At 35.9% G+C, this 25,694-nt stretch overlaps 1 long non-coding RNA gene across 1 annotated transcript; it reads right to left on the bottom strand.

Annotated features, from left to right (window-relative positions):
• Positions 1 to 3,352: 3,352 nt before the first annotated feature.
• LOC125244187 lies at positions 3,353 to 6,719 on the bottom strand. Its single transcript, XR_007179245.1, has 3 exons — positions 6,525 to 6,719; positions 6,325 to 6,422; positions 3,353 to 4,003 (listed from the first exon to the last, which is right to left on the bottom strand). It is a non-coding gene; the product is annotated as an uncharacterized LOC125244187 (long non-coding RNA).
• Between the last annotated feature and the right edge of the window lie 18,975 nt (positions 6,720 to 25,694).

The following is a 25,694-nucleotide window of genomic DNA, read 5'->3' as shown; positions in this document are numbered from 1 at the left end:
AGAGGCACAGAATCCAAGCTGCTTGAAGTCTAGTGTGAAGTTTCTGAAGTCAGTAATGATTTGGGGGGGCCGTGACGTCTGCTGGTGTTGGTCCATTGTGTTTTATCAAGTGCAAAGTCAATGCAGCCATCTTCCAGGAGATTTTGGAGCACTTTATGCTTCCATCTGCTGACAAGCTTTATGGAGATGCTGATTTCATTTCCAGCAGGACTTTAGCACCTGCCCACAGTGCAAAAACCACTTCCAAGTGGTTTGCTGACCATGATATTACTGTGCTTTATTGGCCAGCCAACATGCCTGACCCCTGAATCTATGGGATATTTTCAAGAGAAAGAGGAGAAACAGTTGATCCAACAATATACAGATGATCTGAAGGCTCAATAGTGCCTCAGCAGTGCCACAGGCTGATCACTTCCATGCCACACATCACTGATGCTGTAATTTGTGCTAGGAGCAAGTCATTTGCTGTAATATGTGCTGCCGACCAAGTATTGAGTGCACAGATGAACATACTTTAAAGAACTTGAACTTTTCTGTTTTGAAAATCCATTTTTTGATCTTAGGAAATATTCTAATATTTTGAGATACTGGATTTTGGACTTTCATGAGCTGTACGCTCTAATCATCGAAATTAAAAAAAAAAAACTTTTGAAATGTTTTACTTTACATGTAGGGAATCTAGAATATATGAAAGTTTCATTTTTAAAAATAATTTACAATAAAAAAAAAAAGTTTTTAAAAAAAACTTTTTCACGATATTCTAATTATATGACCAGCACCTGTATATATATATATATATATATATATATATATATATATATATATATATATATATATATATATATGTATCATCATGTAATATGAATATATTAGTGTTCACTGAAAAAGTATTAACCTACAGTGACCCTTAAAGGTTTTCTAAGCGATACTGGGTGGATGTAACTTCCTGTTGACGTTCTTAGTGTTGTCAAACAAAACAGAGGCTAGCTAGACCCTCCCTCCGCCTCCGCCTCCTCCCCTCCCATCCGTGCTTCCTGAAACAGTCATGAACGCCCATTTAAAATCATTCTTGGCTGGAGCGTGTTTATTATGTTTCGTGGTCCAGGCTGCACCAGTTTGTTTTTGTTGCCGTTTTTGCAGCTTGTGGCGACTACAGAGACCGCGTTTTTTTTTACAGTGTGTTCAGGGGACAGGCAGCTAGCGGATAGTGAGTTGATGTTTGCTGTATGTGACAAAAAATGTTTTGGCCTAAAAACGCGTGACATCGCTTAGAGGACCTTTAACAATTATTGCTACTTGATCTAACCAATACAAACTTACTTTTGTTGCTCTAACCTAATTTGTCATGTTGATTTAGTCAGATTAAATGACATTTCTGACTTGAATAAAACCAGTCCATTTAACCGGATAATTAAAAAAAAAAACATTTTTACGGTGTAGGTAAAACTGTCTAAAATGGCAGAAAGCATCCATTCATGTGGCTCGACAGCTTATCAAACTGAAGTTACACATTCACATGTTAAAGAACAGAAATTGCAAAAGTGGGGGGAGGCTGGTGCCATCCAAGCCGTCACAAATTTCACGGCAGTAATTACGACCTTCAGCTTCTTAATGTTGACAGCGTGGCTCTAATTGCTCTCTCTGTAATTGTGTTATGGCTTTTTTTAAAGGCAGGAGAGATAATGAAAGGGAAGTGATCAGCCATCTGTGCAGCAGGTAGCAGGGCCCATTCTCCTCTAGAAAGAGTAATATTACCACACCAAATTATAGGTACAAATAAGTCTCTTTAACAATGCCAAGCTGTTGAAGAATTACTGCTTCATTAAAATGACACATACGGATGAATTATGAGAGTCTGGCGATTTCAGCCTTCGTTTTCCAACATTATGCATCAAATTTTACAGCCACAATTAAATCGCACGACAGTAATCAATATGAGAACTTTGAAAAATGATGTCTTTAATAATGAGATACAAGCATGCTCATTTGCTCTCATGCATGTGTGCGCACACAATTAAAATCACATCAATCATTTTCTCTTAAATAATACTGTGTGCTCCAGAGTATATCACTGCTGATGTTTATTGGTTTGCAACTTTAATGGAAGTGATAACAGATCGAGAACAGGAAATTGTGAGGAGAAGAATGGGAATGGAAATGGCAAAAGTGAGATTTAAACTCGCATACTGCTAGGCCATGGCTATGACCACATTTTAGATTTCCTATTTCCTATTTTCCCTTTCCTTCTTTTTTATTCTTTTTTTTTCCTCTATCATTCCTGTTTCCTTCCTTTTTGTAAATTTCCCTTTCCCACTTCCCTTTCTTTTCATTTCCTTTGACACCTGAAGAGTTTTACTTCATCCAACTGTATTACTTAATATGTATGAGTTCCAAGAACAGGAGGAGATGCAATATTAATTGCTAAATCTGTCAGAAATGACCTTGGATGCAGCATGTTTTGAACATCGGTATGAGTCCATGCGGATTAACCGTAAGGAGTGGTGGATCCGAGGGGCGACCTTCTCCCGCTCTCCGGCTGCTGTTACTACAGTGATTTTCTCACCAATAAAGTCCAGCTCTTACCCAAGGCTTATCTCTCTGCGCTCTAATTTCTCTCTGTCTCTATCTCTTGGGACTCTCCTCTCTCATCTTAACACACTTTTATGGTTTTAGGGAAGCGTGCATATCCAACATCAAAGATATTTTACTCTCTGTTCACAAATTTCTTCACGATAAGTCTTCCGTGAAGCCAACACACACGGCTCTCATATAAAGAAGTCGCTGACGGAGCACAAAAGGAGAGTCTGAGGGTTTTAAAGCTCAAGCGGAGGGCTGAGGAGCAATAACTGAAGTTATAATGAGCTCTTTCAGTTCCCGACACCCAACCTTTTCTTCCCTCTCTCTTTTACTTATAATTTCTCATTTGGAATTAACACGGAACTTATCTCAAATGCAGCTATGAACATAGCTGTTCCATCTCAACAAAAAAACGGCCCAATGCCATCATGGTTCATAATAAAACTGAGCTTCTGCAGAGCATATGCAACCTTGCACAGGAAAATGTGTTTGTTTGTGCTAGATAACCTTGGGCGTGATAATCTGCTGGCTTGATTTTGTTTCTTACAAAAATGTTCTGGTAATACAAAACAATCTGGGAATTCACAAATGTCAAAGCAAAGAGCCATTCTGTGGAGGTCAATGACTGGAGTATGATACAGTGAAATGGAGAATCATGAGTCTTTTGATGCCATCTTAAAAGCCACAGATATGAATAAAACAGAGAAAAGAGGCAGCCTTCACATGTCTGTGTTCATTAATTACTCAAACAAACAAAATATCTTCTTTTGTGTTTCACAAAGACAAAGTCATACTGATTTGGAATGAAATAAGGGTGAGTAAATGATGACAGAATTTTCATATTTGGGTGAATTATCCCTATAAGATACACAGTCATAAGATCAGCATAATATGTGACAGATGCCAAAGAGTGAGCTTCCGTACATGCCAGAAGAGGTCACAGATGATTCAGACACAGTATTATGGTACATTTCATGTGCAAAGCTCACAAATTAATAAATACCTTCAGTCTGTCTCTGGAGGCCAAAACATAAATTAGAAATGTAATGTCCGGGCAGAGACGAATACAACGGATGCCAGCAGTGTCCCAGAGCCTCAGAAACAATCAGACGACGCTAAATATAGCCAAGTGAAAACCGCAGATTCATGCACGAGCAAGAATCAACACCTCGTGCCATCAGGGATTACCTGTTTTAATTACTTCCTCCTGCTCATATTGACGTCTTCTGCTCTCCAGTTCAGCCTCTCCAAGTGTCTTTCCATTAGAATCGATGGCTGTGATCTGTACAATGTTTGTGTGATAAGCTGTGATGAAGCATTTACAGGCTTTTGTAATCTGTTTTTCGGTGAACAGATAAAGCTTATTGCTTTGGGAATAATCTTTGATGGCTCACTGGCTGTTTGCCGGGTTATCTGAGTAAAATTGCTACAAAAAAATAAATAAATTGTAAGCAAGGACGAACAAAAAAAAAAAAAAAATTGCATAAGCAGCTTTGCAGGCCTCCTTTGGGTTTGTGGATAGAAATGTAATAAAATGATTTTTAACCACATTTCACACAAAATATAAATAATTAACATAAGAAAGTATTGGCAGCACTGAAAAAGCGAACAGAAATAGCATAATACTGGATGAAGCATCTGCTAAGATTAAAATACTCACATATAAAGAAAAATGTAACATTTCTCAAGTTTTTATCATGATCAAATACTTGCATTCATAAACTGGACATTTAATATAACATGACAATGACCTTCAGTGACAAAAAAACAAAACAATGTTGACTTCTCCTAATCTAACGAAAAATAACTGCTTGTAAATAAAATTTCAACTTGATAACACATATCAGCTAACCTCCTTGAAAAGTGTAACATCACTCAGAGAGGCCAGACATGAATAAATCCAGTGCATTTTCACAGCCTAGGATTTTCTGACTGGATAGATGTACATTCCCGCCAGTTGTTTATATGATTTGTTTTATTGTATCTTTTAACAATGTGTTTTGCTGGGGTCATATTGACCTCAAACTGAAATAATGTTATCTGAAATGAAAATCTATGAAGGCATGTTTACTTCGTGGTAAAACAAATGGATAATGCTTCAATAATTTCTGCCTACCGGGTTTTGATTAGGACAGTGTAAGAATGTGAAGGTAAAATAAAGGTTATTTTTTAAATATTATAATATTATTGGGTTAATATATATATGATGATGATAATGAGGTTGTTGTTACTGCACACCAACCTACTTTTGCATTTTTGTTATCATCAAGACACTAAATAAAAAACCACTTTAATTCTGTGCTTTCCCCAATATATTAAAAAAAGAAAAACTAAAATCTTTGATTGGTGCCCAGCCTGAATCATTTGATATTGTTTGTATGATGTTTACCCATTAATCTGTATGATTCACGACAGTGTTATTTTTAAACTCATCCTGTCTGCTGGTGTATGGTCTTTCGGTATTCAAAAGAAATATCTTCAAAGTTTCAAAGATTAAAAGACAACATCCAACTCAGGCTCACAGAGTATATAATATCAAATCTGGCTGAGTATTTTCTCCTCCTCAAAATAAATATTGATCTGATAAATGCAGTGAATATCCTGTGAGCTGTGGCTTCGCATTCATTGTCATGCGATATAAGCTATAAAGGTGTCATTCAGGTTTTAACCCTCATGTTTTGTTGAAACTGACTGTAATATTTTTGTTTGTATATGTAAAAATGTAATTAAATATTAAAGGAATAGTTTACCCTGAAATTAAAGTTCTGTTGTCATTTCCTCACCATCATGTTGTCCCAAACCTGTATGACTTACTTTCTTGTGTGGAACACAAAATAATATATTATGAGAAATGTATCAATATTTTATTAGTCCCCAAATGGAAGTCAATGGTCACCAAAACTGGTTGGTTACCAACATTCTTCAACATATCTTTTTTTATGTTCCTCAGAAGAAAAGAGTTACATTTGAGTGAACTATCCTTTTAACATTTTTATTTTCCCCTTCAGAATACTTTAATATGTTCCTCTGACCTAATCAAAGCAGACAGATATTATGAAGCTTTATCTCTCTGCTTTATATCTGTTCAATTACTGTTGTGTCTGTCTTGAGGTCATCTTGACCCCAGCAAATATGCATAGCAAAGAAATGCAATGAAAAAAATCTTGACACATATACCACTTAGACAATCTTATCATGTGAAAATGCATTGCAGTTATTCATATTTCATATCTAGGCTCTCTGAAACCCCAAACTTAAGTTATTATTCATAAAGGGCAGTTTAAGCTTGTTATCAAGTCAAAATTTCATTTATAGTTATTTCTTATAAGATTATAAATAAATTCATAAGTCAAACTAGATCTCAGAGAGCCCAAAAAGAACATGATTAAAGCAAAGAAAGACCCTGAACAAGAAAAATCTGATCATAGCAGATAATGAATTGTACACAAATGATCCAGGAATGATCGGATGACTTTTTATAGCACACAGAGCGGTTCATCCACCAGTCAACGCTCTCCATTAGTTCACCATATAGCAGCTGCCTGGCAACAGCCAACTTTAGATGGAGAAGAGATCCCAAAGGCCTGCACAAACATCTCAGTATGCAAATCCAGTTTGTGTTATGTCTCTTTACTCTGCCTAATGCTGTGCTATCACTCACTCTGATTCTCTGTGTGTGTGTGTGTGTGTGCGCGCATGTGTGTGTGTGTGCGTGTGCGTGTATGTGTAAGCATACATCTGTTATACCTTTCGATAGGCCGCCTCCAGCTCCCAGGAGAGAATGATTCAGGTGCAGAAGTTTTAAAGCCTGTCTGAAGCCGTCTGACATCACACACGCTGCAGGTCTGAATGACATCAAACTTCCATGAAAATTGAGTCTAAATCGGCACCAATGTGGGTTTAAAGCTGTAATCTTTCCTGCAAAAAATGAGGAAAATAATAATAACCTGACACAAGGGCAACTTCTACTTGAAGAGTTTTCATTTATCCCTTGCCAGGTATTTCGAATTCTTTGTGTGATGTAGTCTTGACATGGATCTCGATTAACATGCAGTCATTGGCTGCAGACAATGAGAACAAAGCTGGTCAATGATAGATTTCCTTCTATTGTCATCACTTGACTTGAAAAAGTTACTGCAAATTATTTTTACTGAGCTTTTCATGGCAAGTCTAAATAGTTTGTATATTCAAATATCTCACAGAGGTGATTAAGCTTCTAACAAAATAATATAAAGATATTTTTTATACATATATTTCTTTATTATTTAGTTGACAAGTATTTGAGCCTTCCAAACTAAGGAGATACATTACCTGTAGGCTAAATTTAGTTATAAATACTTATGCTAATAGCTAATGTGTACTGTACATTTAAAAAGGTTAGTTTGGGCTTCTGATAACATTAAAGGATTAGTTCACTTTTAAATAAACTTTTCCTGATAATTTACTCACCCCCATGTCATCCAAGATGTCCATGTCTTTCTTTCTTCAGTCAAAAAGAAATTAAAGTTTTTGATGAAAACATTTCAGGATTTTTCTCCTTATAGTAGACTTGAATGGGCACCAAACAGTTGAAGGTCATAATTAGTTTCACTGCAGCTTCAAATTGTTCAACATGATCCCAGATCAGAAATAAGGGTCACATCTAGTGAAACCATCGCTCATTTTCTAAAAAAAAATTGAAATTTTTTTAACCTTAAATGCTCATCTTGAACTAGCTCTCTTCTTCTTTTCTATTAGAATTCCAGCAGTGTAGACGCTGCTAAGCGTAATACTGCCCCCACAGGCCAAAGTTTGAACTAATTGTTATATACTATTGAACTAGCATATTGCATATAAAAATTTGTTCAAACTTTAACCTGTGGAGGGCAGTAATATGCTTAGCAGTGTCTACGCTGCCAGAATTCTAATAGAAAAGAAGAAGAAGAGAGCTAGTTCAAGATGAGCATTTCTGGTTAAAACTTATATAATTTTAAAAAAAAATTCAGAAAATGAGCGATGGTTTCACTAGATAAGACCCTTATTTCTCATCTGGGATCGTGTAGAACAATTTGAAGCTGCAGTGAAACTAATTTTGACCTTCAACTGTTTGGTGCCCATTGAAGTCTACTATAAGGAGAATAATCCTGAAATGTTTTCATCAAAAACTTTAATTTCTTTTCGACTGAAGAAAGAAAGACATGAACATCTTGGATGACATGGGGGTGAGTAAATTATCAGGAAAAGTTTATTTAAAAGTGGACTAATCCTTTAATGGTTATTATCATCTCTAATATTTCACCTGTTAATGCCATGTAAAACTATGCATAGGTTTCACTTTGCTGTCTTCTATTAGTCATCTATGAGTCCAAACTTAGCTTTTTTTTTTTTTAACTAAGAAAGTGGTTTCTTCAATTTAAAGCACAATTCCAAGCCCATGACCTTCAGGAATAAAAATCTTTACAAGTTTTTAATGACTCATGATGGTTATTAAACTAATCTTCACTGGAAAAGTCATATATACAATATATTTTATCATCTTTTCAATTAGTTACATAACATTAATATAAATTTACATTACCTGGATGATCACTTCTGATTTAAGTGCTTAACTCAACTTTTATGCAAGATGTGGTGTATTAAATGAAATGTGTGTGGGAAAAGTCCACTAACCCACTGATTACAGCCTGTGTATGCTAAAATTACAATCAATTACAGACTGGCTGTAATGCTAACATTACAGACCACACAGTTAATGGTGGCCCATTAGTGATTCACAGTTTTGACTGGTTTGGTTAAAGCTATCTAAAGGTCAGGGTTCTTGTGCGATGCTCATTTTGAGCATACAGTACATGAGGCCCCTGACCTTTATATAACTTCAACCAAAGCAGTAAAATAATCACTAATGGGTTGCCATTAACTGTGTGGTCTGTACTGTTAGCATTACGGCTACTGCTAGCCTGCAATGGTAGCACAGACAGCATGTAATTGATGTGTTATAGGAATTTTTTTTAATAATATGAAATGCCAATCATACAAGCTCACATGAATAGCATGCAAACAAGCTAAGTGATATAAACCACAATGGCTGAGTGAGTCACAATGCAGAAACACTATAAGGATGACAAGAAATGTACCAGGCAAGAATTATTGTTTGTTTGAAAGATTAAGACAGCCAGTACACACAGTCATTCACATTCATGCATAGTTAATTTAAAAGACCTTTGACCCTCGCAAAAATAAACCATTCAAGCGAACAGAATTTTAAATATGGGTTATTATGGTCCTTTAGGGAACTGCTTCTGCCCTTTTATATTTTATTAAAAAAGTGTCTACTCTTGGTATTCAATCAACATTTTTATATAACACTAGCTTTTTTTTTTTGATGTAGCATTTGTGCTATGTAGTGGTAAGTCAATGATCTGACATCCACCCATTTTCTTTAGTTTAAAAGCTTTAGCAGTTATTGTAAAAAAAAAAAAAAAAAAAAAAAAAAGGTCTATATTTCTCCATGTCAAGCTAAAGTTAAGGCAGTGACTGGGCCATTAGATACAAGCTAAGAATAAACACATTTAAAGCTACATGCACACAAACAGAAAGCAAAATTTCCCTCACAGATACAACATGAATACTCAAGATATGTTTTTCAGTGTACCGCATTTTGTACCAACAGATTTCTGTGCAAATGGAATAGCTTTAATCTAAACGGTGACTTATTTCTTTAACACTAATATGCAGATGAATCAAATGTAACTGACGCCACTGGGGAAATCCTATCAGCACACAGATTTTACATCTCAAACAGGTTGTTGGGGTAAGCTGTAATGGTGTATTCTCTCAAGATTCTTAACTCTGGAGTCTGGATTTTTTTCACATTGCAGCAAAACAGACTTAAAATAATCCGTCATTTCTTGTCATAGAGACATAAGTAATATATCAATTGAAACTATAGAATGTCTTCTTTTATTTGTGTACACGCAGAGTAAAAACACAATGTTGTGCTTTTTGTAAAATAAAGAAAATTAACATGATGCGTGATCTCTCGTCTCCCTCTGAACGAAGTCCAATCTGAAAATGAACTGTATCCCCAGCTATCACCGCAAACTCCAACAACAAACTTCACGCCACCTTCATTGCTCACGTATAAAACACACACTCACACACAAAAGGACAAACCGACTGCAAATCTACCGGCAAAAGTTCTGGCGTCTCAAGAGAGTGAAAAACAGCTCGTGAGATTTTCAGCAAATGTGGAATTCCATCTTGCTTGAGTAAATATAGCACAAATCTGGGCCATGTTTCGAGGATGTTTCTGCTCTCTCCCAGTAAAAAGCTTCGAGTGATTGGCATCTACAGATTGTGGTATAGTTCTCATGGCAAACACTGAGGTGTAAAGATGCACAGTGAGTACTAAAGAAATGAATGCTTTTATTCAGCAAAAATGCATCAAATTGTTCAAAAGTGACGGTAAAGACTTATAAAGTTACAAAAGATTTCTATTTCAAATAAACGCTTTTGTACTTTCTATTCATCAAAGAATCTTGAAAAAATCTCTGTTTCCACAAACATATTAACTGTTTTCAACATTGATAATTATAAGAAATGTTTCTTGATCATCAGATCTGTATATTTGAATAATTTCTAAAGGATCATGTGATACTGAAGACAGGAGTAATGACTGCTGATGTAATTACTGAATAAAAATTTCACAATATTACTGTTTTTACTGTATTTTTTTTTCTCAAATAAATGCCTTGGTAAGCACAAGAGACTTCTTTCTAAAATATTAAAATATCTCACAGACCCCAGACTTTTAAACGGTATACTGTATTTTCATTAAATGCCAATAGCTTGACTGATAAATGAAGTAACTGTTGAAAAATGGGCATGTGTCTGTACAGTACATGTGTCAATAATTGAATTTTTAGCAATAAAAAAAGGTGCTGACATCCTTCAAGCATGCTCCATCAAGATGGAAGACTTGGAAGCAACAAGTTAATGACTCCTTCTATCAAATAAAGTGCCTAAAGAAATGAAATGAATTCATTTTAAAGCAAGTTCAAAAATGGCCACTTTAATACGCATAATGTCCATTTTTCTATAGCACATGTGTGCTAAGAGCTCTTGTAATTTCCTAAAATAACAAAGTAAAGCATTAACTGTAATTGTATATGATTTTTTTCATGCTGGGAACATTTTCTCAGTCTATGTCATTACCTCAATGACCCCCTCATTGATACATGGCAGCTTGCTGGTCGGCATGTGATTTATGAGCCCGTTTTGTCTGATTGCCTCATAAAGGAGTCTTTTTCCGTCTGCCCATCTCAGCAGTGACCAACAATAAAAGAGAGCTTTTGGCAGCTATTAAATAAATATTTATCCACAGGCTCCTCTGTGGCTATTCCCCCTCCAGACGTACATCTCAGTCTGGGTTGGAAAAGGAATGGGAAAAGTGAAGTAGATACTTTTTAATCAAGAGAGAAAGCAATGAGTGCAGCAGGATGTAACAAATACCTCCGTGCTGTGCCGGGTAGAGGAGGAGGTAAGAGCCATACGGTAATGAAGTGAGACAGGGACATGTATGGACAGGACAAATCACTTGGCTGCTCATCCAAGGTTCCCCTCCCGCTTTATCAAGGGCCAAGCTTTCCACGTAATCCCCCGCCAATCAATTACCCTTCACAGAGAAAGTCAATCAACCAACCCCTGTTGGCTATTCTTGGCCAGACCTGTGCTGAAGGTGAAAGCTCTTGCAAGTTCAATGCCATGTGTGACTGGAGGTCCAAACTGGGGTCCAAAATGGTGTACAATCATAATATATTAATACAATATATTATATGTTAATATTTAATGTAAATATTAATAATATTTAATAATGAATCTTGAGTTGTGTATTTTTAAGTTTTTTTTTTTTTTTTTTTTTTTTTGCATATTGTTTTCTAATTAGGCATTAATCTAACAAAATTTAATGAGGTTTATGTTTAAAACAAGGACCAACAATTTGCAAATGAGTTAGGAATATTAATAATAATTTTGAAAAGACTATATGACTACAGTGGTTCAACCTTAATGTTATGAAGCACCGAGAATACTTTTTGTGCACCAAAAAAAACAAAATAACGACTTTATTCAACAATATCTAAAATAATAATATCTAAAATAAAGAATTGTTCAGAACGTTCAGTTATTTTTAGTGAAATACACGCCAAAAAATACTGATTACAATGTTTACTCATCACTTTTTGTGACCATTCAAAAACTACATTTAAAAACAACTACAACACTAAAAAAACAAACAACCTTTCAAATTCTAACTTGAGGTTACACTGAATTCTCAAATGCTTTGCTAAAGGCAAAATGCACTCATCGAGTCACTAATGATGATCACATTTCTGCAGAGTATGTTGCACCTCTGGCTTTTCTGGCTTTTCCATCTGCTGTGCACCAGAAAACAAACAGCAGAGATGCACATTAGACCCCTACAGCTAGCGTTCGTTGGGAGATGCTCCAATTTATTCTTCCGATGTTACAAGTGCTAATCTAATAATGACAGGGAGGAAAATTACGCCGCATTGGTTGTCACAGTGCCTTGAACCCGGAGGATTTCAGCTTTTGTGAATGAAGTGTGAAAGCCTGAAACAAATCCCTATTACATGTCATTAAGCGAGTGAAAATGAGAAGCGTAGGGGGGGCAGAAAGAGATGGGGGGATGAACGGAGGCGGGTGGGGACACATTAAGTTGAGTTTAAAATGAAAGTTCGTTTGGAGTGTTTTCAGATAATCCTTGAATTCACCCGCTAATCGGTCCGCATGGCTAAATATCTCAAAACCCTTCTTTCCGTTCAAAGTTTCTTACAGAGTCCACAAGTCTCAAGTTCAATGGTTCTTCCTCAGGCAGTGGTTCTCAACTGGTGGGTCACGGCCTCAAAAAATGTACCGCAAGGCTGTGCTGAAGGAAAAAGAAAAATGATACAGTAAGGTCAAACTGAGCAATGTAACTAGCCTTAAAATTAGGCATAATTGTAGGATAGTAAAATAAATGAAGAGAAAAAGGCTGTGTGAAATTAAACTCTAGAGTATTTTCACACAAATTCAACTGTCATTTAGTAGAAGCCAGTTAAATTAGCCATATGCCAGCCAAGATGGACAGATTGTGTAACATGCCCTCATATCAAAAACCAATAACAAACCTATATATAGAAAAAAGCAAGACTACATTAATTAGACGTTCATGAGTAGATCACATTTCTACTGTTGTTTAAATTTATTTTATAAAATTGTTAAATACTATACATTTAGTATTATATTATATTATATCATCACACTTGAAAAAAGTTTGGGTCAGTCCGATTTTTTTTATTTTATTATTTTTTTTTTTTAAAGAAATTAACTTATATTCTGCAAGGACGTCCAATCATAAATTGATCACATAAAGTGACAGTAAGCACATTTGTAATGTTACAAAATTTTCCCATTTCAAATAAATTCTGTTCTTATGAATTTGCTATTAATCAAAGTAAGTTTCCACAAAAATATTAAGCAGCACAGCTATTAAACATTGATATTAATAATCATTTCTTGAGCATCAAATCAGCACAGAATGATTTCTGAAGGATCATGTGACACTGAAGACTGGAGTAATGGCTGCTGAAAATTTAGCTTTGCCATCACAGTCCCCCTGTAGTCAATAATTTTATCTTTAGTCACCAAAATGACATATTTAAATTTTTTTTTTTTCCTGTAAAAAAAAAAAAAAAAGAATTCTTTAAAATAATGCCTTAAAATAGTAACACCCTTACTTCATTTAGTATATGTGGATCCATGAATATGCAAATTAGCCCCACCTCTACTCACTCACACCAGCTCAGAGATCCACTCGGTCAACTTTACTGTAGTAAATGCTTGCGATGGCAGAAGAAATGGAAGAGAGTGAATTACCCATGGTTGTCTACAAATTCGATGTATCAGAATGTATCAGAGTGGCTCTTTACACATAACGGTAATAAATATGATTAGCCTTTTATTTGTGTGTTGCTAACGTTACACAAACCATGTTCCTGTTCACCATTTCAGTCTGCCATCTAAACGTCAGTATTAGAAACACTTTGAACAGCTTAGAACATCAGTGGAGAAAGGCATATAGTTCATCATAACATCTTAATATACATAATTTTCATAATTCACTATATTGCTAAATGTACACAATTTTTCATATCAACAGAGCAAAAATACTTTCTTCTCATGAGACTCCCCTGCTTCAGAGCATAGTTAATGATATGCTAAAGCCTGCCTGCACGTTGACGTGATTGGTTAAAAGGTAGTTTGTGACGTAAGGAACGTAAGACTGTCTTTAGGTCATTGCAGTTTTAAGGAGAAAATACTCACCAATGGTGTTGAAACAACATGGGCAGTTGTCACCCAATGGTTATAGAATCGGACTTGTAACATGCGGGTTCGAGTCTCAGTACCGGCAGGAAATATATGTGGGGGGAGTGATTGAACAACGCTCTCCTCCACTCTCATTACCCAGAACTGAGGTGCCCTTGACCTAACCCCCAATCACTCCCTGGGTGCCGCAAAAAAAGAAAAAAAAAAAAAAAAAAGTCTGCCCTCTGCTCCAGGTATGTGTTCACAGTGTGTGTTCAATACTCACTGCTGCGTGTGTGCACTTGGGTGGGTGAAATGCAGAGCACAAATTCCAAGTACTTGGCTTCACGTTACATCACTTCACTTTAAAAACTTGATTTTCACCACAGGGGTTCTTTAAACTAGAAAAGTGTTATTTTAAATTGTAACAATATTTCATATTACTGTTTTGCTTTATTTTTGATCAAATAAATGCTGCTTTTGTGAGCAAAAGAGATGTCTTTCAAAAACATTAAATTTACAGACCCAAACTTTTGAACATGTTGTACAGTATATACATATTATTTGCAGAAATGCATGAACAACACACAAATGTACATACATATAAAATTCAGCCAAATCATGTGCATTTGTTGCAAGCCTTTCAGAAGAATTTCTGCACAGAACGTTTACACGCATCTCCTGAAAGGCTCATTCCCCCTCTCCGTGATTCCCTCCGTCCCGGAGCTCACAGGCTCCCCCTGGAGCAGCACAATCGCTCTGATACCAACATCAGGCTGGAGCTGCAGACAGCCATTGTGTGCTGCAGACACATGTCTGCTGATGACACGTCCTTCTCACCGCAACACACACAGCCGTCCCTGTTCTCTCCCTTTCCCTCAGCCTGTCTCTTTCCATACGCATCTATTTCCTTTGTCTGTCTGCGTGGGTGTGTGTGAGTCTCTCTCCTTTCGCTATCTTCCTCTCTCTCTCACTCATTCCGTCAATCAGTGAAGTCTTTAGTCATGTGCTGTCTATCATGTGTCCGGGTCCCATTGAGAGAAATCTCATCCCAGCCATCTTTGTCAGCCGGGCAACCTCATGACCCCCAGGGAGGGTGGGAGAAAGCGAGAAATGTGTTTTTTGGTAAAGGTGGGGGGTGGCAATTTTTGTGAGCCAGTGATTTGTCAATGACTCGGTGGAGAGGAACTCAAGAAGTGCTGCTGTTGTTTCACAATTGGTGAAGGGTTTTCTTTATGTCTGCCAAGATGGCCGAGTTGAAAGACAAACAAGTGTGATGGATGTTGCTTCTTTAGGCGAAGACTTTCTGCCAATGTTTCCTCTCCCGCCGCAGCTGGCGAGAGCCCGTAGGGAGGGGTGGGAAACTCCTGTTGTACATGGCAGACTTTTCTCAAGTATCCATTTAAAAAATTCATACAGGTCCAATGACCTGGCAACTTTTTTATATTGACTAATGTCATTAGCTGAACACACTGATCTCATGACTGCTTCTTAATTTGCAGGAATCTAAGCAGTCTAATTTGAGGCTTAAATGACCTGAGACAAAGTCAAGAGGATTTGGTAATGATCTGTACAATGGCTCTTGGAGAATGTTGAATTTGATTAGGCTTGTGATTTCGTTTGGGATTCAGAGTAACGTTAATCAAGACCTGTTGGTAAAATCAGAGGTGGTTGGTCTGGACTGATTGGACACGCTCAAAATTATGAAGGGATTTGATTAACTCCCTCTTCCCCCTCCGTCTACTAACAGGTTTCTGTCAAATTGAAAAGTAAAAAAAAAAAAAAAAAAAACACGTTGGCTCTGATAACCTGTTCATTCTTTACCTGTTCAGTTCTTTGTGTTAACACAAGGCGATTATAATGATCACTTTTGTCACTTTTCGTTTGCCATTATTCTTATTTGTTTTCGGTCATGTGGAAAGATTCTTCTCATTTGCATCGATATGTGCATCTGGCCAAAGATCTGCATAACATACTGTAAAGAGCATAAAATGTCAGTCACAAAATCAAACTTCCACCAATTCAATAAACCAACCTGTTTGTTTGCGGATTGTTTCAGAATCGGATGACCGGTTTAATACCGCAGATTTTTTGAAGTGAGTGAATTACAACACAGAATTTTATGCAATCTCCTCACATCTCTGCGAAGGCAGAAAATGAAGAGAAGGCGTCAGAAAGCCATCAGTGCATGTTTTTATGCGAATGCGTTCTGTCTCCTCTGCATTATGGGTAATGGTGAAAAGAGAAAAGCTTCAGATTAGCTTCATGCTCCAATAAAAACACAGTGTCTTATTGAGGACTGGCCATTTTTCATCTACGCTTTCAATTTATTTATCATTTCAAACAATAACAACTCATGCAAATGAGAGACCGAAAGCTGTGTTCAGCACATTTCGTAAATTGTGCCCTCGGCAGCAGAGGCGCTTGTCCCGAGATGAGAACAGCTTTGGGCTAGATTACTCATACAGGCTGTTTTATTGTGTCACTGACAGCAGAATATTAGCGTTTCAAGAAAGTCCCACGCAAGTTCTTAGTGCTTTTAGAAAACAATGAAGATGGTGAGTTTACTGATGGCTGTATAATTTTATAATATCATTGTTTATTTTACAACACACCACAATATGGTACTTTTTACTGCATTCAAAACTATCCTGTGCAGCACTGAAGATATATACATTTCAGGATAACGGTTTCTCTATCAGCACCTCAATGCCTTTTATGTATAGATTATTATTATTATTTTACCATTTCAGTTTTCAAATATGAAAATTCATCATAAAAATATTTGTATTTTGATATAAAAATAATTATTGAGAGCATGAGAGCAAGCTGCTCTCATCAATTAAATATAACTTTAAAATAAAAACTGATTATCTCAGCCAGTCAGTTAGAGTCAGTTCATTGTAATGTTTATTGTGAAAATGTAAAAATAATTCATCTCAGTATTTACCTGAATTACACCTTTGAATTAGGTGTCATTTTAACTACAAACAACATTAATAAAGTTATTAAAATTTAGTGGACTTGGTTATCAAGGAAACAAAAGTGTCATTGAAGAGATTGAGATATGAGACATGAAAAGTTAAGAAAGTCAATTATCATTTTGTAAATATCACATGCGAACAGTATTTTTATTGCGTCTCATTTCCAATCAAACTGTAATTCTGTTAAACTATGATAAAAAGTGTGAAAATATAATTTAATTGATGTATATTAAAGATACATGAAATTAGTGCTCATAAAATTAGCCGTAGAAAGAAAAAAAAGTGTCTTCATTTATTCCAAAATATGACATTTTGAGCATCAAAAATGTTGTCAGCTTTACTAACTACATTAACTAACTAGCTTTTTCACTATATCAGTGTCCTTTTTACTCAGAGGTCAAACCTTACTAAGTGTAGTTCACTCCAATAATATCCTCTGATTTATGGCTTTACAAAATGTGCAAAAAAAAAACAAAAAAAACACACACACACATCATTGTCTACAAACTCTGAGCATTTGTATGAAAAGTGTCACTGCAAACTCACTGACTAAAATAACAAGATTTCTGCCCATGACTGTGAATATACATTGGTTATTAGACACTGAGATAGAAAAGACTGACTGAAATTTGTGACCCAAGTCAAATCCCACTGTTGGTATATAGCCTGAACTAATCCCTCCCACTATCTCTGAAATGATTGGTTGGCTCATGGGTCTGCAAATAATTATTGGTTACATGCTGTTGTTTGTCTCCAAGGATCAGAAGTCCAAGCAACAGATGTAATTCAAATAGAAAAGACACATTTTTCATATGACATATAAAGATTTGTGTTTTCAATATAATGTGTAGAAGTGTTTTGTTAAACACAAATATTAATACTGGTGACCCTAAACTTGTTTTAATCAATCAGTGAATCAAAACGAAGAACAAAGCTTGGGGTTTGATGGAGGATGTTGAAAGGACATTGTTGAACCATTAAAAATGAACTCAGAAAGGTTGCCCCCTACACCCTCTTTCGACATTACTTGACTAATACAGTCTACTTAATGAATGAATGAATAAAAACAAGCAGGCGAATTTGGACACACTGTGCACCAGACACCATCTTCTGGCAAAACGTGGGAATTCATTAGATGTAATGATCACAGAGCATGGGTATTGTTTAACGACTAGCCACTATTGGTTGTACACTTGATATTGAGGTGCATTATGGGATTAAATGAATGCACTGGATAATATCCATGTTCATTTTGGACACCACTAAGAATGGCCATCCCCACTTAATAGTTCACTATGGCTGTGTCTGAAGTCGTAAAAATGCTGCCTTAAAAGGATGCATTGCAAGGTAGGAAGGCATCACGGTATGTCTGAATTCAGTGTTAACTTCACTTTCTGTCTCCTGAGATACCTTCATCTGATCGATTTTTGAAGGCAGCATAGATGTATCCTTCGCTGCCTTTGATATCCCACAATCCTGTGCTCCATGACAGTTAAGCTAAAAAAGAAAGATGGCATCTAAAAGTTGCGGTTGGTAGTCAGTTTGCGTGTAAATGTATGTTTTTGATCAACGTTTTCCACTTTTGATGTAATTTCTCACAAGAAATTCTTTGTAGATCATTATAATATTACGCTGCCTCAGAAGTCTGTCCGAAATCAGTTTTGTGATGTAACTTCATGTGCAAACGCCGCCTGCAAAGTCATTGCCTAATAGGGCAATTTTTCGGACGCAGCCTATATGAGTTTCATGGATTTTATTCATCCCAGTGGTATGAATGGTTTTGGACTGACACCTAGTGGCCTGGATGCATGAAATTTATTTACTAACTGCTCTGCTGAGCTATTTGTTTATCTTTCGTTTTGTGCCTTACTACTCATACTACACAAATTTATGACTTTCTTGGATTTAATCCCAACCCATCCTAGCCTTTTATATTAGACTGATACATCTAGGGTTGTTACACTATTGTACATCATTTTAATGATATTTTCCAAAGTGCTATTTATTTATTTATGTGTACAACTTTTTAATTAGCAAAAAGTTACAGAGTGCACCTTTAATACGCCTTTAATACATCAAAACAGGTGGCAGTATGCCAACAGCTGAAGCTAAATGCATTGCTAAATAGCACAAAGACCCTAAATGTCTAAAAAACATTTATAGTTAAGCATGTTAGGTTATTTTTTAACATACTGTATAGATGCCCACAGTCCTTTTTAACCAATAAGGACTAAAACATCAGAAATTATGCATTTAAACAACATTGCTTTCTTGCCATCCACTCTCCCTTTCTTAAGTAGCTTTTCAATCCTTAATTTAATATGAGCTCTAATAAGCCCCTTAATAAGTGAATATAAAATTAGCACTAGCAAAGATTTGCAGTTATATGCTTACGCTAATAGGGCAAATTGAGAGAAATTAATTGTAAAGAAGTGGGTGCTAATTAAAAGATAGCGTTGTGGAAGCAAGAAGAGGCTTTTCCGCATACAGCGCGTGCAACGGAAATATGTCTGTTTGCTCTGTATGGACTGACACGAGGACAAACGAAGGAGGAAAGGCGGGAGAGATGGAACTGGAGAGGAGAGAAATGAAGGATTGATGAAATAGGAAGAGACATCCCGGTCTGACAGTAGCGATAGAGAGAAATGGAGTGTGTGTGGATGTGTGTGTATGATGTGATATTTGACTGCAGTGTTTTGTCAGTTTAAAGCAGGCGTTCACCCCTCATTCTCCCTGAGATAAAACAAAAGGATCACCTGTCTGTGGTAGACTGCTGACGGCTACCTCCCACGATATGGCCCATAATTCTCCCTTTTTCACACAAATAGGGTAAGATGGGATAAGATGCCTCCCCCGGGCTAAGATTTCCCCTATAGCACAATTTTTCTCTTGACCATAGATGTCACTACACTGTAAACATTTTTTTTTTTTTTGTAATTTTTACAGAAAAAAATGCAAAAATGCTAAACCTGTTAATCAGTTAAAATCCAATTACTTTAAATTACATTTTAAAAAAATACATTATTTTGAATTTTACTGTAAATACTAGGGTAAAAATATTGATTTCTCGACTTTAATCAATTCTCATTTTTACGAACCGATATCGATTCTTAAATCCCAAGAATCGATTAGTCTGTTTTCAGTTGATGAACGAACGGAACATGTAGTGCACCTCCCATCCAATATATCGCAATAATCTTTGTGCTTTGTTACTTTTGATATGAAGCAAAGTCTCAGATTTCAAATGACATCCATCAAAAAATAAATACTGTTTTGTTACTGTTTAATGTGGTGTGACAGATCACTGAAGTGGCAGCATGGAGCGCATGTGAACATCATCTCCTCCGCTTTAATACCAGTTACAGCACAAAATAAACATGAATAAACATCTTAAGGTATGTTAAAAGATACAGTACAACTTACCGAAATCCATATCATGTCTTGTGTAATAGCTCAATCAGTGTTTCAGCACTCAAAAAAATAACTTGGTCTAACTTAAAGGTGCCCTAGATTCAAAATTTGAATTTACCTCGGCATAGTTGAATAACAAGAGTTCAATACATAGAAAAGACATACATTGTTTCAAACTCCATTGCTTTCTCTTTCTTATGTAAATCTCATTTGTTTAAAAGACTTCCGGAAAACACGCGGATCTCAACATAACACCGACTGTTACGTAACAGTCGGGGTGTACGCCCCAATATTTGCATATGCCAGCCCATGTTCCCAACATTATGAAAGGCATTAGACAAGGGCAGCCAGTAACGTCTGGATCTGCACAGGTGTAGCTACAGTGTAGCATTAGCTGTTAGCCACGGAGCATAGCCTCAAACTCATAGAGAATCAAATATAAACATCAAAATAAATACTTTACTCACATAATTCGAAGCATGCATACAGCATGCATGACGAACATCTTGTAAAGATCCATTTGAGGGTTATATTAGCTGTGTGAACTTTGTAAATGTGCTGTAATATAATCAAGAGCTCGTGTGGCAGGGAGCACGTGAATTAAAGGGGCGTTGCGCTGAAAAAATCAGTGCATAGTTAATGATGTCCCAAAATAGGCAGTTAAAAAAAATTATTTTAAAAAATCTATGGGGTATTTTGAGCTTAAACTTAACAGACATATTAAGGGGACACCTTAGACTTATATTACATCTTGTGAAAAAGCATTCTTGGGCACCTTTAATTCAATTATGACACCTATTTCCACACAGTTGAACTGATTTATTTGAACTTAAGCTAGGTTAATTGTACTGATGAGTAAAATTCATCCTAATTGAATGAGATCACACCAGTTTCATTTGACATATTCTGTGAATGTTTCCTGAACATAATTCATTCTTGTTGATCCAACCAATGCTATTGCAATTCAGACTGGTGCGCTTGTGCAGAGTTGCTCAAGTTTTCTGCGCTTTTAAGGAAATGGAAAGACCTGTTAGTGTTTAAGTGTTTAATGTTTAGTCATTTTGAACATTTAAAAGAATTTGTAGCGTATAATTTTTTTATTTTTAATTTTTTTGTTACCATCGTGGTGAATATGTGCGCTTGTGCTTAGGTTGTGAGTAGCTGTTGTACACACACATACATGTTAAAAACTAAACTAAAATAACACTTTTTCATACTCTAAGTAACATTTATAGCATGCAAGTAATGATCAGGTAAAGAACTTCTCATCACTGGCTTTAGCACAGTTAAAGCTTGTTGAGAACAACATAGATTTATTTCATGTAGCCACCCAGGGTCTACACTTCAGCATAATGGTAACCTCAAAAAAATCAACATAACATAAACTCTTTTAAATGTCAAATATAACTGAACATCAAACTTTAAAAGGTATTTCCCTTTACTAAAAAACACATTAAACAGCACTTAAGTTCAACATTTACTGTCCTGATCTTTCCCTACGCAAAGCATGCTGGGAACTAGAAATCCACTGCCCAGTTTCAATCAATGCAACATAAATTATTCATGTAGTCCCAACACAAATGGTTTAGGTTAACCTAACATTTTGCCAATTTAATTTCATTTAACATAATACAATTGAGTGCAAATGCCAATTAAGTAAAAAACTAAAGATTTGTGTTGGTTCAGCTTATTTTATTTAAATAAACTGAACAAGCAGCTAGAATAATTTTTCTGACTGAACCTCGGAAAGACGTCAATAAAACAGCTTGTAAACAATGTCACGTAACTTCACATTTACCTCAGTAAAACCATATTCAGTGACTATAAACTCATTAGTCAGCTAGAAAAATGAACTCTAGAAAGCAGCATTCTGATAAATATAGCTATGCACCATTACATATTCATTATAATTGTTAATGTTCTTCAATATTTAATGCATGTTTGAATAAATCAGTTATGACAGCCATGATTTAAATGTTTATATTTCAGAAAAACGAATTGAAGTAGACATATGATTATATAATTCTAAACTTTATTTATTATCAAAAACATAATTAAGTGTAATTTAAGTGTTTGTATATATAGGGCCTAATTGACATCGAATTGAATCGAAATCAGAATGGAATTGAATTGCAAGCATGTGAATAGAAATTGAATTGAATCATGAAAATTGTGTCAATACCCAGCCCTAGTAAATACTGTCAAAATTGTGTTTTTTAAAAGCAAAAACTATGAATTGCCATATAAATTATGGCAAAAAAAAAAGAAAACAAAGTAAAAAGTCCCTGCCCTGACATATGATTATAAAACTTCTCATTTTTGTTATCAGTAATGTACATTAAGGTGTTTTGAGTTACGTTTTCTAGTTATTCTAGTTATTTATAACTGTAGGTATTCGTCTTGCCTTGGGACATGTTTGTATTGTTTAATTTTTACAATCTTCATCAATAATCATAACATAAAGGTCAACTGAGTGGAATTATTCAATCTAAAATCACACTAGGATTTAGTCTAAATTCTTTGACAGAGATTGTGTTATTTGATTGTATTTTATAACAGTATTCTGAATTATTCCAAAATTCTAAATTCTAATATAATTCTAAACATACATAAACATTGCGTTTAGCATTTTACATTAATGACACATTTTCTAAGAAATAATTTGTGAAAAAATTATATCAGATGTATTCAAAATCCGACAGTTGGGATAAATTTCTCCTTATGGGCTTCAGGCACATAATACAGTTCTGTTCACCCGGGGGAAGCCTTTGCAAAAAAAAAAAATAGCAACAAACTGAAAATCAATAAAGGGTAATATGACCATATCAAATAATGATTTTCAATTTTTTGGTATAACAACTACCTTTAAATAAGCAAATGTTTCTGTTTACTTCCTTTAATAATGTAATGAATGATGCATAATCAACGCATCCACACTTATCTTTTCGTATCTGATTGAATAGATGTCAAAGTGACATTCACACCCATGCACACACTCATATTAACTGATTTAATGGATTTAATTCATTGCTTAATATACTCCATGTCAGAGTGTTGAGATAAACAGATATTTATCTCATTTGTTTCCTGCTAAGGAGGACAACTGCTGTTCTGTCTCATAAATGAAATTACAGCATCGGTTTTTAATGGGATAACAGTGCTGCGTGATTAGACACCACCACATGTTCAGCAGCTCTGCACCCCTTTCCCAAGACTACACAGCATGAGGAATGTTTTTGGCATGGAAAGAGTCGTGCCCAGACAGGATTAATGGCTGTTTATGATTTTTGTTGTTTAGTAAATCATTGTGAATTTGCGATATTTGATTCATCCTGTGGGCCTCTGTCCTAATCTTTTAAATATGGATTTTTTCATGCATGTGTTCTGAAAGGACCTTACTGCGTTAATGTGCGAACCAGCTGAGATGAAATAAACAGAAAACTGGAAAAGCGTGCGGCTGCCCGCAGGGCAGTAATACAGTTCTGTTCACCTGGGGGGTGGCCTTTGCTCCTTTAAGACCCCTCACTAGTGCACATGCCTGCTGATTAAACAAAAAATACATTCCTGTATTAAGGTCCATCATTTCCGTCAAGGTCGCGAGTCAAGGGCATCACCAGCTGACAGCCTGCATATATAAGAGAACAACTGGCAGAGAAGACTGTCTCCTAGAGACAAAGAAAGCGAGAGAAAACATGAGGTAAATACGCAACACAATGACATCAGCAGTTAAGGGAGTAATCATCGCTGTGGCAAAAACGGGTTTGTCTGCTGACACTCTGGTCTAAAATCTGACGAGTACAGTGAGCTTTTAGCTGCTGTGTCTTCATAAGGCTTGTCTGAATAAGACAGAGAGATCGAGCAAACATCCACTTATTAAAGAGGTAACAAAACCGAGTGCACAACACACACTTGTACTCTAAAAACAAAACACATGTGGGCTACTGTTATGCTCAAATGTGCTGAAAAGCTCAGTCTACCGCAAAATGCTTAGGTTGTAATTACAGGTGCAGCCCACATAAAAATGTGTGGCAAAGAAACAGTTTGTTCATTGTATTGCCAATTAATGTATTTGAAATCACACAATATAGTTGTCAAAAAATCTCAATAACTGTACGGTTTTGATTGAAAAAAAATGTTTTCCCTAGCAGTGGATTTATACTGTATGTTGGTTTCAAACACCTAACCCAAAACCCTCTTAAGTTTCCCCCAAAATAAGAAAAATTCTAAAAAGAAGATATTTTGGAAAAAAATGTCTGTTTTGTTTTTCCATACAATGAAAGTCAGTGCCAACCAAAACCAAATGTTTGGTTAGCAACATTGTTCAAAATATCTTCTTTTATGTTCCACAGAAGAAAGAAAGTCACACAGGTTTGTAATGACATGAGGGCATACAGTTTATTAACTAGATAAAAAAGTTTGTCGAGACAAACTTTAAGTTGGCTTGAAAAAGCCGGTCCAGAAAGTTTGAAGCAGTTTTAAAAGATTTCAGTTTGAAAGTTTCAGGTTTAGTTTAGTAATTTTGATAGAGTACTAGGGTGCTCTGTGTGGTTGCCTAGGTGTTGCTATGTGGTTGCTATGGTACACGGGGTTGTTGCTAGGGTGTTGCTATGCGGTTTCTAGGGTACTCGGGATGGTTGCTAAGGTATTCTGGGTGGTTGCTAGGGTGTTGCTACGCGGTTGCTAGGGTGTTGCTATGCGGTTGCTAAGGTACTCGGGGTGGTTGCTAAGGTGTTGCTATGCGGTTGCTATGGTACTCGGGGTGGTTGCTAAGGTGTTGCTATGCGGTTGCTAGGGTACTCGGGGTGGTTGATAGGGTGTTGCTAGATTTAGTTTGATAGATAGATTTAGTTTGATAGATAGATAGATAGATAGATAGATAGATAGATAGATAGATAGATAGATAGATAGATAGATAGATAGATAGATAGATAGATAGATAGATAGATAGATAGATAGATAGATAGATTAGATGAGTTTATGAGTTTCAATGAGTTTCAATGGATTAGAAATAGTACATAGAATGGCACTTGAGTCTAATTGAGTTTTTGAGTCTAATGGGCTTCCGTAGTTTAAATTTGAATTTTGACAGTTGGAGTTTGAACAGTCTTGGCTCATTTGAACATTCCGTCAATGAAAGTCAATGGGATTTTTCCGAGCTTTAACAGTCTTTTTTAGGAAAACCATAAGTCTGATCAGTTAGAAAAGACAGCACACTAAGTCAGAACAGTCTGAAGATCTGACCCGAGTTTGGAGTATGTAGAGTTAAAGCTCTAGGAGGAGTTAGAGTTGGAAATTTTAGTCTCAGAAGAAAATAGCGTAACAGTAAGTTGGCTTTTTCAAGCCAACTTAATTACAATACTTTGGGCCAAAACAATGGTT

This window comes from Megalobrama amblycephala, linkage group LG13 (assembly GCF_018812025.1).
Source record: "Megalobrama amblycephala isolate DHTTF-2021 linkage group LG13, ASM1881202v1, whole genome shotgun sequence".
Lineage (NCBI taxonomy): Eukaryota > Metazoa > Chordata > Actinopteri > Cypriniformes > Xenocyprididae > Megalobrama > Megalobrama amblycephala.
The sequence above is the reverse complement of the archived record's forward strand: the minus strand, read 5'-3'. Positions and strand labels throughout refer to the sequence as shown.